The following is a 12,747-nucleotide window of genomic DNA, read 5'->3' on the forward strand; positions in this document are numbered from 1 at the left end:
AGGGTTTGCTCTCAGCAGGTCCTGCAGGATTCCACAAGTGAAAGCAGGAAAGCCAACACAATCCTCTTGGTCCTGAAAGAATCTAGAAGCTCTTGTTTGCTCAGCCCTCAACAGGAACATACTGTAATTTAACATCTAAAAAACAAAGTGTTGAGCAGTGGGCCGAGGGCAACAACTCAACTGGCTCATCCTCCCACTGCAAATGACGAGATCCCATATGCACACTGGTTTGTGTCCCATTTGTGTCCCAGCTGCTCTGCTTCCCACCCAGCTCCCTGCTTGCAGCCTGGGAAAGCAGGGTCCAAGTTCTTGGGGCTCTGCACCTGTGTGGAAAACGTGGCACAAGCTCCTGGCTCTGGCTTAGAATCAGCTCAGCTGCAGTCATTGCAGCCATGGAGTGAACCGGTGGATAGAAGGTCTTTCTGTTTCTCCTCTATGTAAGTCTACCTTTCTAGTAAAAATAAATAAATCCTTAAAAAAAAAAAAAGTGCAAGCAGTGAGCTTGTCCCTGAGTGGGTAGGAGGGTCCTGCTCCCACATGAGCAGGCAGGTCCATTAGTCTCAGCACCACAGCAAGCACCTCTACCATCCGTCTCTGTCAGCGTGGGAAACCAACACCAGCCAGCAGTCCTTACTTGAGCCTCCCACCTCACTCACAGGGAGAGCAAAGATTCAGGAAGGGCTGAATACTAGAAACTGACACACTGAATGAAAAAACTTTCTTTCTACGATTGTTACCCTTCAGAAAGTAGCCAATGAGAGGCACTCAACATCACCTAGGTTCAACCATGAACCATGAATCACTCAACCCGCTCAGCCTTTAGGAACCTACTCTATTGGACACAGCTTACCAAGCCATCCTGTTCCCAGCAGCCACGCCCTTACCTGTGTACTTCACTTAAGGTCACTCAACTCTCAGACCAAGTCACATTTCATTTTAAATCCCTATTTCAGAAAGCAGTCTTGCTCTTATCCAAAGTGGGGTCCCCCTACTTCATTCTCCATTACCTATAACACATTGGTTCACATGAGCAGATGCTCTACTTCCTGTTTAGGGGACAGTGACATCTGGAAACTTGCTAGACAACAGAGGCTGAGCTCTCCCCAGACCGAACTGGAGCCTCAGATGGCCAGCCTCAGGTGATTCCCTAGAGGCCCCAGGACAACACTGGGACACAGTGTATCCAGCCTGAGAGCACTGATCCAGTCTGTTTCAAACACAAGGCTCACTAGCTAAACTAATCTACACCCCTCTGCTTGCTGTGGTGGCAGACCAGTGCCACCGCGATATGCCAGGCAGACAGTAAGAGCGGCCAGGGTTTTTCCCCTACACCCATCCTCAGACCCACTCGCTCATCTCCACTACCCATTTTTCTTTTTTTCTTAAATACTTAATTATATATTTTATTAGAAAGTCAGATTTACACAGAGAAGGAGATGCAGAGAAAAATCTTTTATCTGCTAGTTCACTCTCCAAGTGGCCACAATGGCCAGAAGTGAGTCAATCCAAAGCCAGGAGTCTGGAGTCTTTTCCAGGTTTCCCATGTGAGTTCATTATCCCAAGGCTTTGGGCCATCCCCAGCCACCTTCTCAGGCCACAATCAGGGAGCTGGAAGGAAAGTGGAGCATCCAGAACACAAACTGGTGTCCAAATGGGATCCCAGTGCATCCAAGGCAAGGACTTCAGGCAGCAGGCTACCACACTGGGCCCTCCACCTCCCATCTCATACAGAGCCTACACCACAGCCCAACTTACTGACAGGCTTGAACTCTTCCTCGCAGAGTGAAATGAGACAACAGGCATATTCAACATCTCCAGCTTCCTTCAAATATGCCAAGGGAGCTAACCAACTTCTTGAGGCATGCCCTCTGCTCCTAACACCTCTACGCCTGGTGCTCTGTGAGGCCTAAAGAGAGGGGTCCCAACACATCCCTTGATGACCCAGTAACCAGAGTGAGCACAGGGAACAGTCTCACTTGTAAATGCTTCCCTCAAGACATTTGTCTGAAACTGGTTTGGCCACCTAGTTTAATAGCAAAAGTCAAATCTTAGTTGTAGAAACGAAATTCTGGGACCCAGCATGATAGCCTAGTGGTGCTAAATCCTCAAAATGCATCCACTGGGATCCCATATGGATGCTGGCTCATACCCCAGCTACTCCACTTTCCATCCAGCTCCCCGATTATGGACTGAGAAAGCAGTCGAGGATCGCCCAAAGCCTTGGGATCCTATACCAATGCAGAAGACCCGGAAGAAGTTCCTGGCTGCTGGCTTCAGACAGGGTCAGCTCCAGCTGTCACAGCCATTTGGGGAGTGGGCCATAGATTGCAAGATCTCTCCTTCTCTATGTCTCCTTCTCTCTCTAAACCTTTCAAATAAGTAAATCTTTAAAATAATTCTTTTAAACCAGGGCATAGCTCTCCAGCAATTTTGCATAGCAATATGGCTGCCTAAGGGACGCAAGAGTGAGGCAGGACCACTGATTTGGGACACAGGTCACACACACAATAAAGCTAAAACACCTGAACCCATATGGGTGCCTGGAAGAAGTTCCTGGCTCTCAGCTTTAGACCAGTTCAGCCCTGGTCACTACGACCATTTGAGGAGCGAACAAGGGAGTGAACAAGCAAAGGCAAGACCTGTCCCTTTCCTTCTCTCTCTATAAAACCTTCCTTTCAAATAGAATAAATCTTCTTTATTTTTATTGGAAAGGCAGATCAAATTTACAGAGAGGGCCCGGCGTGGTGGCACAAGTGGTTAAGGTCCTCACCTTGCACGCACCGGGATCCCATATGGGTGCCAGTTCTATCCCAGCAGCCCTGCTTCCCTTCCAGCTTCCTGCCTGTGGCCCGGGAAAGCAGTTGAGGACGGCCCAAAGCTTTGGGAACGTGCACCCGCGTGGGAGACCCGGAAGAGGCTCCTGGCTTCAGATCGGCATAGCATCGGCCATTGCGCTCACTTGGGGAGTGAATCATCGGACGGAAGATCTTCCTCTCTGTCTCTCCTCTCTGTATATCCTCCTTTCCAATAAAAAAATAATAAAAATAAATCTTTAAAAAAAATTTACAGAGAGAAGGAGAGATCTGCCTGTTAGCTCACTCCCCAAGTGTCCACAACAGCCAAAACTGAACTTATCTAAAGCCAGGAGCCAAGAGCTACTTCCAGGTCTCCCACACTGGTGCAGGGTCCCAAGGCTTTGAGCCATCCTGCTCTGCTGTTCCAGACTGCAAGCAGGGAACTAGACAGCAAAAGGAGCAGCCGGGACATGAACCAGCACCCACAGAAGATCCTCACACTGCTAAAGGGAAGATTTAGCCACTGAGTCACCCACCAAACCTGAAATGAATAAATCTTTAAGAACAGGAGTTAGCTAATGGCCTAGGTAAGGAAAAACAAGAAAAAGCATTAACTATAGGGACAAGTGTTGTGGCACAACTAGTTAAGCTGTCACCTGCAATCTCAGTACTCTATACAAGTTCAAGTCCCAGCTGCTCCACTTCCAATCCAGGTCCCTGCCACTATCTCTGGGAAAGCAGAGGAAGTGCTTGAACCCCCCTTCCATGGGCAGAAGGGGAGGAGGGGTAGCAGATGGAACTCAGGGTCCCTGGCTTCAGCCTGGCCTTACACCAGTTGTTGCAGCCTCAGGGAGAGAACCAGCAGATGAAAACATCCCTGTCTCTCCCTCTACCTTTGTAATTCTTTCAAATAACTTTTTTTAAAAACCTTGAAGCCTAAAAGTCCTCGCCCTGAATGGCACCAGAATGGCAGCTCCACTTCCCACCCAGCTCCCTGCTGGTGACCTGGGAAAGCAGTCAAGAACAGCCCAAAGTCTTGGGACCTGCACCCACATGAGGGACCTGGAGGAGGTTCCTGGCTCCTGGCTTCAGATCAGCTCAGCTCCAGTTGTGGGCCACTTGAGGAGTCAACCAGCACATGGAACATCTGTCTCTCCTCTCTGTAAATCTGACTTTCCAACAAAAATATTTTTTAAAATACTTTAAAGGATTGATAAATTAAGCTATATTAACCTTCTCAATGCTTACTTTTAAAAAGTGAAATCAAATTGCATACTAGAGTAACAGTGGCAAAATATATAACAAAACTACTGTAATTCTAAATACATGAAGGAACTGCAAATCAAGTAAAACATGAGCAAAAGAGCAAATCCAAGCGGCGAGTGAACGTGCATGAAGAACCAACTCCATCAAAATCCAGGGAAGGCTGCTGAGCCGCAGGATACCGACAGTTACCCGCAGAGGTCACAGGTGGCGAGAGCGCTGTGTTGTAGAAGCAACCAGGAAAAAGAAAGGCAAGGCAGCTATTCCTCAGGCCCAGGGCAGCAAATCATCCATAAACAATCCGGAGGTAAAGATTCATTTATTTTTTTTTTAAAGTCTGAATTACGGAGAAGGAGGGAGAGACAGAGCGCTCTCCATCTGCTGGCTCGCTCCCTAGTAGCTGCAATGGGCAGTGCTGGGCCACGCAGAAGCCACAAGCTTCATCCAGGACTCCCACGAGTGGCAAGGGCCCAAACACTCGGACAACCTTCCACCGCTTTTCCCAGATCCTTAGCAGGAAGCAGGACCGGGAAGTAGAGTCACCAAGACACAAACCAAACCCATATGGATGGGGCACCGCAGGTGCTAACTCTACCCACTGTGCCAGCCCCAAGGCCAGGCACTCTTACAAGCACACTTAACGTATGACTGACTGAACTACACCTTGAACTCCAGAGAAAGCAACTGCTGCAGCTCATGTTGTTTTTGCTGCCAGGGAGCGGCACAGCTGGCTACAAGTCTGGCGGAGGTGAGGGCGTGGACGTGCTCTGTACCACCCTTCTCCACCACTGTGACAATGTCCACAGCCCTAAAGAGCCCTCCCACAAGCAGAGCCCACCTTCACTGGCATCAGGCTCTGCAACTCCCCACAGACCCTGACCTTGAAACCTTCCACAAGCCTCTCATCCATCTACCTGAACATTCTCGAACCAACAAACACACCGACAACTCCCAAGACCCCCGACAAGGGTGTAGTCCTCATTCCTGACGGCAGTCCCTCACTGCCCATGGAGCAAGTCCTCTGAGGAAGCCAAGTCGCACGCAGTTATCTACCCTGGCCATGTTCTATTTGTCACTGCACAGGACCTAAACCTGCACAAGATGTAACACAGGGGGGAAGCTCTACGGAAGAGTGAGCTGCAGCCCTGGCTGCTCCACCTGACCCAGCTCCTAACCAGGAAGCAACAGAAGATGGCCCAGTCCTCGGGGCCCTGCACCCATGTGGAAGGCGACAGCCCAGTTCTGGGCCCTGCACCCATGTGGAAGGTGACAGCCCAGTCCTGGGGCCCTGCACCCATGTGGAAGATGACAGCCTAGTCCTCGGGCCCTGCACCCATGTGGAAGACCAAGAAATTCCTTGCGTCTGGCTGTGATCTGCTCCAGCAATGGCCTTGCAATCATCTGGGGAGTGAACCAGGAGACGGACAAGCACTCACTCATGCTCTCTCTTAACTGTGCCTTTCTAATTTATAAAATAAGTCTTAAATACATATATATACACACATATATACAACATTTTAGGCTTATCACTGATTTCATCTTTGTAGATTCTTTAACTTTCATACTTTCATTTAGCCTTTTCTTAGGGGAAGAAACAACACAAAAGATCAAAGAAAATGTATTAAATTTTAAAATGAATTCATTACTAGGCACAAAATCAATTCACATAACACTGCTTTATTAGTCACCCTACAACTTGGCAATTACTCTGACTCCAGTACCTGCTAGCCAATTTTTCAGTACCAAACAAAACCAGCAGGGAACTTAACCTATGCCTTAAGCACTAAAATGTACACACGCTCCTGCTATTTGCCAAAAATTACAAGTCTAGAAGCCATACAAGCTGCTATTTTAATGTAGAATTGTTCTTTTAGATTCCAAAGCAAGATTTAATTTAAAAAAAGTCACAATAACCTGACTACCCTGCATGAAGTAGTCAAAACCCCCACATATTAAGTAGGCGCATCTTCCAAGATTCGGAACCCCGACAGCGAAGGCCGGTCTCGGTGGTGAGCAGAAACAGGCGCACTGTCAGAGCACCACTGCTTCATTTTAAAACACTCTACGGCACAGGTTCCAAACCCGGACAGGCATACAGCACCCAGACAGCAAGTTCAAGAGCCTGCTGGGCTCAGGCCACAGATGGGGCAGCAGCCCTGGCACTTCTACCAAGTTCAAGCTGCAGCAGTGGTCCTGCCACTCCTTTTAACAACCACTAAAAAACCCCTGGGGCTTAATGGCCTGCGGACTGAGAGTCCCCCAGCACTGTCACCACTGAAGAGACCTCGCTGCCCGCTCAGGGAGCCTCCCTGGAGGCCGACTTCCTTCCCAGGCTGTGCGATCTCACCTGATCCTTCCAAAGTTGTCTCCGGTCAGCCACACAGCAGCAAAAGCCTCTGAACAAGGTCAGGTGTGACCGGCCAAGGTGCAGCTGACACGTAGTGCGAGGAGACGCTACCCCTGAACATGCTGCAAGGGTTTAGCGTCAAGCCCTCGCAAAGTACTCTCTGGGTCATTCACTTTGTCACCTTGAACAGTTCTGTGTCTTCAGAACTTAAGATGAGTCCTAGTTCATTTCTACAGAAAAAGAACGTTATAAAATTGTAAAAGGAGAGAGCAATATATTTCATGGCTCCTCTGAGGGTATTAGTTTTTTTAAAAGGCAGACAAAAGTGAAAACACAAGTAATCCAAATTCCTCCCTAGTATCAAGTCCTGCCTGATTTTAAGTGAAGTTCTTTACCAAGGCAAACAAAACAGCAGCAGTTGGCCACTGAAATTAACAATCATCCAACAACTGGGCCAGCATAATGGCTCAGTAGCTAAATCCTCACCTTGCATGCACAGGCAACCCACATGGGTGCCGGTTCAAGTCCCGGCCATCCACTTGAGCCCCTTTAACCCATGTGAGAGACCAGCTTGTTGGGGTTCCAGACTCATTTCAGCCTGCCCCAGCCCTGAGCGCTGCAGCCCCTCGGGGGTGAACCAACAGCGGGCAGAAGTTCCCTCGGTGACCCCTCTCTCCCTGTAACTAAGAAAAAGAAAAAGGAAGGAAAGACCTGTCTGCCTTCGTGGTGCTTTCTCACAAGACACACAAACACGAACACCTACTGCACAAACATGAAGTTCCCTCATGAGCTCAGCCAAGACAAACCTCTGATGCCCGAGTACCCACCTGCATGCCAAGCCGGGAGTCAAAGCACAAGGAAGGAGAGCAGACAGCTGACGAACAAGACTCCCCCGGGCTTTCTGAGCCCTGTGTAGATGCACCACACCCTAATAATGAAGCAAAGTGTGTCCCTAAAAAGCAGGAGGGAAAACCTCAACTGGCAGAAGTGCACACAGAGCAGCAGTCCCACAAAGGGCTCCTGCTTCGGCTTCTCTCCTTGCTTCCCACAGCCTGGCTCCCACAGCAGCCACAGCAAGCCAGCACACCTAGAGGGCACTGAGGCGCAGCCTTTGGCAAATAAGCATCAACCACTACCGCAAGCATCCAATAATTCTACCAAAATCTGAAATGATTAAAAACAAACAATTCTGATGCATTCGAGAAACCGCTGGCCTATATGCTATACCTGGGCCAGATGAGAACTTCATGTTCTGACAGAGAGAGATTCAAGGAGAAAACATAATTACTGACTTGTTCCAGACATGGTAATTTAGGCATACTCTTCTACTTCAGAAGACTGGGTTAAACTTTCACTGTTAATTCCTTATTTTCATCCACTTGAAAGGCAGAGGCAGACACACTGTTCTTCTGTCCTCCGGTTTGCTCTCCAAATGCCTCTAAGAGTCAGGCCTAAGCCAGGAGCCTGAACTCCACCCAGGTCCCCCAAGGGGCATGAGCAAGACACTGGATCAGAAGTAGAGTACCCAGGATCCCAACAAGGAGCATCACAAGCTGCACAGCCACTAGGGCCACCCACTGCACAGGGCAAGGCCTGGCTGAAGACACGAGTGATCCGGCCTTCTGTAACATTAGGATGCCCTAACCGACTAGTCATCTCCCCCCAAGCGCCAGGACCCATGTCCCCGCCCGTGTTCCCAGCTCCCTGCCTGTGGCCTGGGAACCCAGTCAGGACACCCAGGGCCTTGGGACCCTGCAGGGGAGACCCGGAGAAGCTCCTGGCTTAGGACAGCGTGACAGGGTCAGCTCCAGCTGTTACAGCCACGTGGGGAGTGAACCAGTGATGGAAGATCTGTCTCCTCTTCTCCTTTCTGTAAATCTTTCTTTCCAATAAAAATAAATAAATCTTTAAAAATATAAATTGTAAATACAGCCCCAACTCAGATGGACCGAAGAAGACAAAGCCCAGAGCAAGCGATGACACGCAGCAACACAGGCCTCTCTGGCTCACTCGCACAAGGCAGTAGCAGGAACACCCCAACAACTACAGGGACTCCCCCAGATGCTGGCCCAATGTTACCTTCTTCCCCCTCGGCTCCTGAACACGGGTGACTCTGTGACGCCACTGGTGGCATGTTCTCTCAGGTTCCCTGTTGCAACAAGGGAACAGCGCTATTCGGACAAAAGCATCTACTTCTGCTAACAAAACAGTTCTTTTTGAAGACTGCTTTTTATTGAAAAGGCAGATTTACAAACAGAAGGATAGAGGGATAGAAGCAGCTCTTCCATCTGCTGGTGCACTCCCTAAAAGCTCGCAACGGCCGGAGCCAAGGTGATTCGAAGCTAGGAGCCAGGAGCTCCTTGTGGGTCTCCCATGCGGGTGCAGGGTCCCAACGACATCAGCCACCTGTGCTGCTTTCCGAGGCCACAAGCAGGGAGCTGGGACTGCAGCAAAGCAGCTGGGACACAAGGCAGCACCCATGCGGGATCCTGGCACTGCAAGCACCCACCCCTACCAACTATGTTTTCCTTGTTTAGGAAATCAGGCTACGACTAAGAGCAATCGCAAGAAAAAAAAAATCCCTGTTGCTTTATAACCAGAAACAGTTCTGATTGATTTTTGCATAATTCCTAGAAATTAATATCAGGAACTGCCAAATATGAAATTCATTTCTCTTGCACTAGGCTATCTTTTCAGAGTCATGAAATGAGATGAACTTCTGCCAAAATGCTGGCACTTCTGCACACAATTTACAAACAGAGATCCAAAGCTGCCTTCTCAGGCGGCTGGGGGGTCAGGGCCACCCCACGCCCGCTCCTCCCAGGGCAGGAGCCCGGAGTCCCGCAGGCAGGCACCTCCTGGACGACAACCATGCTACCTCCTCACTTTGTCCAAATTCCAAAAGTTCTCCTCTTCAATCATTCATACAGGCCTCAGAACAAATTCTTAGCTTCCCACAGCAATCTACTGCTAATTGTTTAAGGAATCTTGGCAGGAAAAAAACAGTAATGAAAATGTGTTCTGATAGACTAGAGCTTTAGGGCAAAATGAACCACTTATCTGATTACTGGCAAAAAAATTCAGTCACAAATATTAAAACAGGCAAACTTTTAATGTCACCTTAATTCAAAATGAGAACTGACAGGAGTAAAAACTAAACAGGAAACATTTGATTTCAAAATATTTTACATATTGTATTAACACTTTCAACCCCATCTTTAATGACAATTTTAACTGTCTTCTCATTTAATTATCGTAAGATACAGGGGTGCGGGGTTGGGGGTGACACGAAAATGTGTCCCTAAAATCTTCAGAGTCTAACTCAAACACACACCCAAAAGGGACAGCAGCTTTCCAAATCACGTCGCCCCACGTTGTAGGGGTAGAGCAGGAAGTCCCTCCTTCTGAGGGCGCCCCGGAGAGCGTGCACTGGCTTCCTTCTGCAGCCCCTCACCTCCGGGCCAGCACAGGGTCCGCAGGCCGGGCACACAGCTCGGGGGACACACACTGGCCGCCGGCCCTCGCAGCTCCCCTTCCGCCTTCTTGGACACACGGACACGCGTTCCCTAACTTCACCCAACTTTGTAAGAACTAAGTTCTGAATCCCACGGCTTCTTGCTTCTTACTGAAGGATGGCCACTGAAGCCCAGAGGCTGCGTGCCGCCCGGCAGGGGACCCTGTGTGGGGCAGGGGACCCCGTGTGCGCTCCCCCGCAGGCCGGCCTGCAGCGAGCTGAAGGCGAAGCAGGAGAGCGTGGCGCTGCTCCCGGGCGCCCGCAGCCTTCGGAAAAGCTCCAAAGATGCACGGCAAGTTGAGCCCGTCTTGCCCACGCAAAGCCAGCCTCGACAGAAACCAACGACACGGGTAAGGATTCGGAAATGTACACGTCCTTAACAAAGTTCCCTGTTCAAATATCACGGGGGGTTTCAAATTAACAGCACAACTGGATCAGAACACGGCTGTGCCTCCAGAGACGGAAGTTGGGTTGAATTACTTCATCCACACTTAGCAGAGGTTTCCCAGCTGGGACAAGGCTCAACTGTCCTGCCAGGACACTGTTTTCATGACCGGTCTTACAACGAAAATACTAAGGGTGGAGGCTCTGCTTTCAAATACTAAGGGCCTATTTTCCCCAGCTGTGAAGATGTTTACTTTCGAAGCAAAAATCCCAGTGCGAAATCAAGTCTCAAACTCGAGTCTGACCCGCCTTCCGTGGAGTCGCACCCGTTCCCGTCATCACCACAATATTACTATTATCCGAGATCTCTGCGCCCAAAAACCCAGCTGCAGGCTCAGGGAGCAAGAATGAGACACTGTGGCCAGGGCTCCGAGCAAAAAGAAGGGCATCCCGACATCCCGCGAGCAAAGACACCAAGCCACAAAGGGAACCCCGAGGGAGCCCCAGCACGCGACTCCCGGGGGGCTGCGGGGCGGAGACGAGCTGGACCCTCCGGGAGGCTTCGGGGTTCGGGGCGCAGGTCCCTCGGAGCCCACGCCGGCCGCCCGCGGGCCGCGCCCCGGAGGAGTCCGCCCCGCGCGTCCCGCGGTCCCCCACCCCGCCCGGTCCTCGTCCTCCTCCTCCTCCCGGCCCCTTTTGTTTTTCAGGCGTTCGGTCGGCTCGGCGGGGGCGCCCGTCCGCCTGCGCCCCAGGCCCCCGGCCTCCCCCGCAGCCCACGAGCCTCCCGGCCCCCTCAGGCGTCCCCGGCCTCCTCACGCCCCCGCCGCCAGCCTCCCCGGCCGCCCAGCAGCGCCGCGGCCCGCGGACCCGGGAGGAGCCGGCCCCTGTCGGATCGGTCGGCCCGGCCCCGCGCCGCCCTCGGTCCTCGGGGCCACGGGCCTGCCCGCGACCGGCCGGCGCCCCACACTCACTCAGGCCGCGGCTCGGCGCCGTGCGACGGAGACAGACGCCGGGGCGGCGCCGGCGCCGAGGGCCGCGTTCCCTCCCACGCCTCGCGCCGCGGGCGCACAGCGGTCCCGGCCCGGCGGCGGCGTGAGGCGGCGTGAGGCGGCGGGCGCGCGCCCTCGGGGCAGAGCTGAGGCGGCGCGGCCCCCGTGCGCGTGCGCGGCGCCGGCGGAGGCGCGCGCCCGGCCGCGTCCCGGAGCCGAGCTTCCGCCTCCGCCGAGGCCCGAGCCTGCGCGTTGCGGTCTGCGCATGCCCGCTGGGTGCGCGCCGGGCGCCGCTCCCCGGGCCGGTTCAGGACCCGGCTTTTCGGGATGGCCGCGGGCTGCGCGCGGGCGTGGCCGCCGGCCCGGGGAAGCCCTGGCGTGGGGGTGCCGGGGTCGTCGGCGGGGGTGCCCTGGGACACCCCGAGGCCTGCCTCCCGGGGCAGCAGCGTGGGCTGCTGGGTGGGACGCCTCGGAGGGGAGCCCTCCCCGAGGCCTTCGCTGCCCCCTCCGGAGGGCCTCGCCCCCTGGCCGCCCGCGGTCGGCACCCACCCTACGCCCTGCGCAGCCTGCGCACAGACCCTGGGCGGTGGTCTCGGGCCCGGCTTGCGAAGGAGGAGACTCAGTCTTGTAATGGCGTCCCAGCTGGTGCCGGGCCGTGCCAAGCCAGGCCCCGGGCTTCCGAGAGGAGGGGGTCTGACGGCTCACGGCTGCACCGCGGAGAGCTGTGCGCTGTCGGGGCTGGAGCCTGGCGCTGGGGAGGGGCCCGGGGTTCATCCCTGAGGCAGCCCGGAGGGAGGCCTTTGGAGCAGGAAGTGATAAGTGATTTACGTCCTTTGAAAAAAAAAAAAAAAGATCACTCCAGCGAGGCAACCTTGCGGTCGGAAATGATAGCAGAAGCAAAGCGACTTTCATTTTTCTGGTGTCGTTTTGATCTTCGCCGCAAGCCAGGCAGCAGGGCCGGCGCTCAGGGCGCTCCAGAAGGGCGCACCTGCGGCTCCGAGGCGAGTGACTCTGCCTTGACAATCAGACTGGCAGAGCCGTGCTGTTCCATTGCAAGAGTTTAGGTAGGGTTTGTTTTTTTTTTAAATTGGGCTTGAACAAAATGGTGCTCGACTTGGAGCCGCTGGGTGCCTTTTGTCTCCTGTTTGCCTTTTGCATTCTAAATGGTACCGAGTCGTCTCCAGGTGCTTGCTTCCTCCTTGGCACAGCCCTCTCCCCACACAGCTCTCACCCTCTGTGCAGAATAGAAACCGCGCGGTGCCCTGCCATCCTTGCCCACACACGTCCCCACCTCCCTGTCCTGCACTCTGCCCCAAAGCTGCCATTGTTGCTCCCAACACCGGGTCCTTGTTTTTCCTGCCCCTCCACTCCCTCCGCTAGAATATTAGCCTCATTGGAGCAGCGGCTTTGTGTTGATTGCTGGTGGGGCTGGCACATAATAAATATTTGTTGAGT

General features: G+C 52.9%; 1 protein-coding gene across 1 annotated transcript in view; it reads right to left on the reverse strand.

Moving 5' to 3' along the window:
• The window catches only part of LOC121161895 (focal adhesion kinase 1-like), a 206,462-nt gene extending 195,054 nt beyond the window's left edge, over nt 1-11,408 (reverse strand). Inside the window, exon 1 of the mRNA XM_040988546.1 lies at nt 11,275-11,408. The gene's annotated coding sequence lies outside the window, so the exon portion shown is untranslated. The remainder of the gene's footprint in view (nt 1-11,274) is intronic.
• Nucleotides 11,409-12,747: the final 1,339 nt, after the last annotated feature.

This window comes from Ochotona curzoniae, unplaced genomic scaffold (assembly GCF_017591425.1).
Source record: "Ochotona curzoniae isolate NIBS_2020 unplaced genomic scaffold, NIBS_Ocur_1.0 contig_4917, whole genome shotgun sequence".
NCBI lineage: Eukaryota > Metazoa > Chordata > Mammalia > Lagomorpha > Ochotonidae > Ochotona > Ochotona curzoniae.